The sequence below is a fragment of the Lipotes vexillifer genome, unplaced genomic scaffold (genome assembly GCF_000442215.2).
Source record: "Lipotes vexillifer unplaced genomic scaffold, Lipotes_vexillifer_v1.1 scaffold945, whole genome shotgun sequence".
Classification (NCBI taxonomy): Eukaryota; Metazoa; Chordata; class Mammalia; order Artiodactyla; family Lipotidae; genus Lipotes; species Lipotes vexillifer.
In genome coordinates, this window is record NW_006772158.1 from 503,882 (window position 1) to 510,662 (window position 6,781).

At 34.6% G+C, this 6,781-nt stretch overlaps 1 protein-coding gene and 1 pseudogene across 1 annotated transcript in view; one reads left to right on the top strand and one right to left on the bottom strand.

The window, feature by feature from the left end:
• The window catches only part of ATRX (ATRX chromatin remodeler), a 247,014-nt gene that overhangs the window by 174,265 nt on the left and 65,968 nt on the right, over nucleotides 1–6,781 (top strand). The window lies entirely within an intron of this gene.
• Nucleotides 1–6,781, bottom strand: part of LOC103073541 (60S ribosomal protein L10-like) — an 11,848-nt pseudogene that overhangs the window by 741 nt on the left and 4,326 nt on the right.

The following is a 6,781-nucleotide window of genomic DNA, read 5'->3' on the forward strand; positions in this document are numbered from 1 at the left end:
CTTCAAACTTGACTGTCAGCTTAAAATAATTGGGTATATATACAGATTGATGTATATACACATACATACATACATACATACCCTTACACACACCTCATGATAACCACAAATCAAAAACACCTACAATGGATGCACAAAAAAATAAAGAGAAAGGGATCCAAACATAAAACTAAAGGAATCCATCAAACGATAAGGGAAGAAATGAAGAGAGTAAGACTGGAACAGAGAAGAACTAAAAACACAACCAGAAAACAAGTAAAAAAAAATGGCAATAAGTATATACCTGCCAATAATTATTTTAAATGTGAATGGACTAAATGCTCCAATCAAAAGACATAGGGTAGCTGAATGGATAAAAAAGCATGACCCATCTATATGCTGCCTGTAGGAGACTCACCTCAGATCTAAAGACACACATAAACTGAAAGTGAGGGGATAGAAAAAGATATTCCATGCAGATTGAAAAGTAAAGAATGCTGGGGTGGCAATACTCACGTCAGACAAAATAGACTTTAAAACAAAAACTAACAAAAGACAAGAGCACGCCATAGTGTTAATGGGGTCAATCCAAACAAGAGGATATAACTTTTGTAAATATTCATGCACACAACATAGGAGTGTCTAGATATATAAAGAAAGTATCAACAGAAATAAAGGGAGAAATTGACAGTGATACAGTAATAATAGGGGACTTTAATACCCCACTTACATCAGTGGATAGATCATCTAGACACTAAATCGGTAAGGAAACACTGGCCTTAAATCTGGTATTTGACCGGATGCATTTAATAGATAAATATAGAACATTTTATCCAAAAGCATCAGAATACATATTCTTTTCAATTGCACGTGGAACATTCTCCAGGATAGATCACGTTAGGTCACAAAATGGAACATTCTCCAGGATACATCACATGTTAGGTCACAAAACAAGTCTTAATAAATTTAAGAAGATTGGAATCATATCAAGCATCTTTTCAGATCACAGTGATATGAAACTAGAAGTCAAGTACAAGAAAAAACTGGAAAAAGCAATAATATGGGGAGGCTAAAAATCATGCTACTAAACAAGCAATAGATCAATGAAGAAATGAAAGAGGAAATAAAATACTTTGAGACAAATGAAAATGGAAACACCATTACAAAATCTATGGGATGCAGCAAAAGCAGTTCTAAGAGGAAAATTCATAGTGGTACAGGCCTACTAGAAGAAATAAGAAAAAATGTCAAATAAACCATGTAAAGGTACATTTAAAGGAACAAGAAGTAGTAGTACAGGCAAAGCCCAAAATTTGTGAAAGGAACGAAATAATGAAGATCAGAGTGGAAATAACTGAAGTTGAGTCTTTAAAAAAAAGGAAAATTCAATGAAACTAATAAGTGTTGTTTCTTTGAAAAGATAAACAAAATCAAATATTTAGCCAGACTCATCGAGAGAGAGCCCAAATAAATAAAATCAGAAATGAAAGAAGAGAAGTTACAACCAACACCACCAAAATACAAAGGATAATAAGAGACTACTATGAACAATGGTGTGTCAACAAATTAGACAACCTGGGAGAAATGGATAAATACCTAGAAATGCACAATTTTCCAAGACTGAATCATGAAGAAATAGGAAATCTGAATAGATCTATTACTAGTAACAATATTGAATCTGTAGTTTAAAAACAAAAGTCCAGGTCCAGATGGCTTCACAGGTGAATTATCTCGAACATTTAAAGAAGAGTAAGTACCTATTCTTCTCAAAATATTCCAAAAAAGTGAAAAGGAAGGAACACTTCCAAACTCATTTTATGAGGCCAGTGTTACCCTGATACCAAAATGAGACAAAGACACCACCAAAAAAATAGTCTACAGGCTAATGTCCCTGATGAACACAGATGCAAAGATCTTTAACAAAATATTAGCAAACTGAATTTTAAAATGCATTAAAAGGATCATACACCATGATCAATGAAATTTATCTCAGAGGTACAAGGATGGTCTAACATCTGTAAATCAATCAATGTGATATACCACATTAATAAAACAAAGGATAACATCAAATGATCATCTTAGTAGATGCAGGAAAAGCATTTGATAAAATCAACATCGATTTATGATGAAAACTTTCAACAAAGTGGGTACAGACAGAACGTATTTCATCATAGTAAAAGCCATTTATGAAAAACCCACAGGTAATATACTCAGTGGTGAAAAGCTGAAAGCTTTTCCTCTAAGATCAGGAGCAAGACAAGGATATGGATTCTCACTAGTTTTATTCAATATAGTATTGGAAGTCCTGGCCCCAGCCATTAGGCAAGAAAAAGGGAAAAAGCATCCAGATTGGAAAGGAAGCAGTAAAACTGTCACTATTTGCAGATGACATGATACTATATTGTAGAAAACCCCAAAGACTCTACCAAAAAACGATTAGAACTAATAAATTCAGTAAAGTTTCAGCATAAAATAATATACGGAAACCTTTTGCTTTTCTGTACACTAGTAATGAACTAGCAGAAAGAGAAATTAAGAAAACTTTCCCATTTACAATTGCATCAAAAAGAATAAAACACCTAGGTTTAAATTTAACCAAGGCACAAGACCTATACTCTGAAAACTATGAGATATTGAGGAACAAAATGGAAGATGACACAAAAATAATGGAAATATACTTAGTGCTCATGTATTGGAGAGTCAATATCATTAAAATGTTGATACTACCAAAAACCATCTATAGATTCAATGCAATTCCTGTCAAAATACCAGTGGCATTTTTGACTGAATGAGAACAGTCCTAAAATTTGTATGGAACAGAAAAGATCCCGAATAGCCAAAGCAATCTTGAGAAAGAAGAACAAAGCTGCAGATAACATACTTCCAGACTTGAAATTATACTACAAAGCTTTAGTAGTCAAAACAGTATCGTACCAGCACAAAAACCGACACATAGATAAATGGAACACAGTAGCAAATTCAGAAATAAACTGAAGCTCATATGTTCAATTAATCTACAACAAAGGGGGAAGGAACATACAGTGGGGAAAAGACAGTCTCTCGAAATAAAATGGTGTTGGGAAAACTGGACAGCTATATGCAAAAGAATGAAACTGGATCACTTTCTTACACCATATACAAAAAGAAACTCAAAATGGATTAAAGACTTAAATGTAAGACCTTAAACTTTAAAACTCCTAGAAGAAAATATAGGCAGTACGCTCTTTCACATGGGTCTTAGAAATATTTTTTTTTGAATCTGCTTCCTCAGGCAAGGGCAACAAAAGTAAAATTAAACAAATGAGACTACATCAAAGTAGTCCCATTTGTTTAATGGGAATAAATGGAGAATATATTTACATGTGATATATCCCATAAGGGGTTGATATCCAAAATATATAAATAACTCATACAACTCAATATCAAAAAACAACCAGATTAAAAACTGGGCAGAGAACCTGAATAGACATTTTTCCAAAGAAGACATACAGATGGTCAACAGGAACATGGGAAGGCCTTCAACATCACTAATCATCAGCAGAATGCAAATCAAAAGCACAGTGAGATACAACCTCACGCCTGTCAGAATGGCTGTTATCAAAAAGCAAGAAACAACAAGTGTTGGTGAAGATGTGGAGAAAAGGGTACTGTTGTGCACTGTTGGTGGGAATGTTAATTGTTGCAGCTATTATGAAAACCATGGAGGTTCCTCAAAAAATTAAAAGTAGAACTACCATATGCCATCTGATGCAGCATTTCCACTTCTGGGTATTTATTTATCTGAAGAATACAAACACACTAATTTGAAAATATATGTCTACTCCCATGTTCATTGCAGCACTGTTTACAGTAGCCAAGATATGGAAGCAACGTAAGTGTCCATCAGTAGATGAATGGATAAAGAAGGGGTGTGTGTGTGTGTGTGTGTGTGTGTGTGTGTGTAATGGAAAACTACTCAGCCATAAGAAAGAATGAAATCTTGCCTTTATGGCAATGTGGATCAACCTGCAGGGTATTATGGTAAGTGAAATAAGTCAGACCAAGAAAAACAAAGACTGTATGATTTAACTTATATGTGGAATGTAAAAAACAAAACAAACAAACAAAACTAAATAGGAGCAGACTCATTGATATCTAGAGCAAACTGGTGGTTGGCAGAAGGGGGTGCATCTTGGGGGGATGGATGAAATAGGTAAAGGGAGTTAAGTGGTACAAACTTCCAGCTATAAAATTAATAAGTCACAGGCATTTAATGTGCACATAGGGAATGTAGTCAGTAATATTGAAAAATATGGTGATGGATGACAACTGGTCTTATTGTGGTTATCATTGCATACTTTATAAAAACATCTAATCACTATGTGGTGCACCTGAAGCTAATATATTGTATGTTAATTGTAACGCAATTTAAAAACAAAATGTATATAATTTATTGTATGGATATAATCTTTTGTGATAGAATCTTGGTATATGATATAGGACCATAATATTAGCATTAACATACCATATTTATTCGTTCAACAAATGTTTATTGTGTTCTTACTACGTGCCTGGGACAGCTCAAGAAGCTTGGGTTATATCAATGTGCAAAATACACTTACAGAGTTTACCATTCTACTAGTACTACTATTTATGCATATAATATTTTAATGATATTCTACCTTTATTTCTAAAACTACAGTGTAGGTTTTTTAAAATTTATTATTTATTTTTGTTTGTGTTGGGTCTTCGTTGCTGCACACAGGCTTTTTCTAGTTGCAGTGAGCGGGGCTCTTGTTGCGGTGGTTTCTCTTGTTGCGGAGCACAGGCTCCAGGCATGTGGGCTTCAGTAGTTGTGGCACGTGGGCTCAGTAGTTGCGGCTCATGGGCTCTAGAGTGCAGGCTCAGTAGTTGTAGTGCACGGGCTTAGTTGCTTTGCGACATGTGGGATCTTCCCAGACCAGGGCTTGAACCCATGTCCCCTGAATTGGCAGGGGGATTCTTAACCACTGCACCACCAGGGAAGCCCTACAGTGTAGTTTTTTAAGGAATCTCCATACTGTTCTCCATGGTGGCTGTATGAATTTACATTCCCACCAATAGTGTAGGAGAGTTCCTTTATCTCCACACCCTCTCCAGCATTTATTATTTGTAGACTTTTTTATGATGGCCATTCTGACTGGTGTGAGGTGATGGAGGTTCCTTAAAAAACTAAAAAATAGAGATACCATATGATCCTGCAATCCCAGTCCTGGGCATATATATCCAGAGAAAAACATAATTTGCAAAGATACATGCACCCCAGTGTTCATTGCAGCACTATTTACAATAACCAAGACATGAAAGGAACCTAAATGTCCATCAACAAATGAATGGATAAAGAAGATGTGGGGTGTGTGTGTGTGTGTGTATGTGTGTGCGTGCGTGTGTGTGTGTATACATAAACACACACATACATATGTATACAGTGGAATATTAGTCATAAAAAAGAATGAAATAATGCCATTTGCAGCAACATGGATGGACCTAGAGATTATCATACTAAGTGAAGTAAGTCAGAAAGAGAAAGACAAATACCATACGATATCATTTATATGTGGAAGATCAAAAAAGAAAAATGATGCAAATGAACTTATGTACAAAACAGAAATAGACCCACAGACAGAAAACAAACTTATGATTACCAAAGGGGAAAGGGGAGGAGGGATAAATTAGTTTGGGATTAACATACACACACTACTATATATAAAATAGATGATCAACAGGGACCTACTGTATGGCACTGGGAGCTATACTCAATATTTTGTAATAACCTATAAGGGAAAAGAATCAGAAAAAGAATATATATATATATGTAACTGAATCACTTTACTGTACATCTGAAACTAATACAAAATAGTAAATTAACTGCACTTCAATTTAAAAAAAAGTAAGAAGAGATAAGGGGTGAGGTGGTAGCCTGAAAAGGGGGTGGAGTCAGGAAAGAGATTCAGTTTTAGGAGGTGGTAAGAAGTATCTCTGATTCTTTGGTTCTGCTGGTCTTTTATTTTGGGATACATTTTGAAGACAGTGATGATGGTGATTGATTGATTGATAGATGAATTTATAGCCTAATTCTTTCAGTCATTCTATTGATTCAAAAATACCTGGTGCGTATCAATATGCTGACACCAGAAATCAAAGGAAAAGCAAAGGGGCCTGGTCTTCAGAGGTGCTTGGTCTGGTGGGGAATGTTCTTCACTAGACTGGCAAATATGTTGCATTTCCAATAGCACCAGTGAGTTTAGTAAGCATAGAAACATCTGTGCTACCTAAATGGGATGGGGAGAGTATTTTTTAAGTTGCATTTAACAATAATCTGCATTTCGAATGACTCCTCCCAATATTCTTGTGTAGTAGAATTCTGGTATAAAATAAAGTTCGAAAAAATAAAATAAAGTTCGTTATTATAAGAAAAAAAACTACAGTGTATCTTGCTGCAAATACGGTGTTTAAATATATATTTAAATTGCTTGAAGAAATTAGGGTTAAAAGTGTTGCTTTCTATTTGTTTGTATTTCCTTTGTGCCTTGTAAGCATTTCTTGGTATCCAGAGTGGATATTTAGAAGTGGCTTTGATTTATTAATTCACTGTTACTTGTCATGTATGCATACACAATATAGAGTTATAACAGAAGGAATGATTAATCCATGTCGATGATGAAGTAAGAATATTCAGCATGAAATATCTATTTGTAGGTTTTAATTATTTATTCAGGATATTTATGAACTGGAGTAGCCCATATTTTTCTGGGTCACTTTTTTTTTTTTTTTTTTTTTTTTT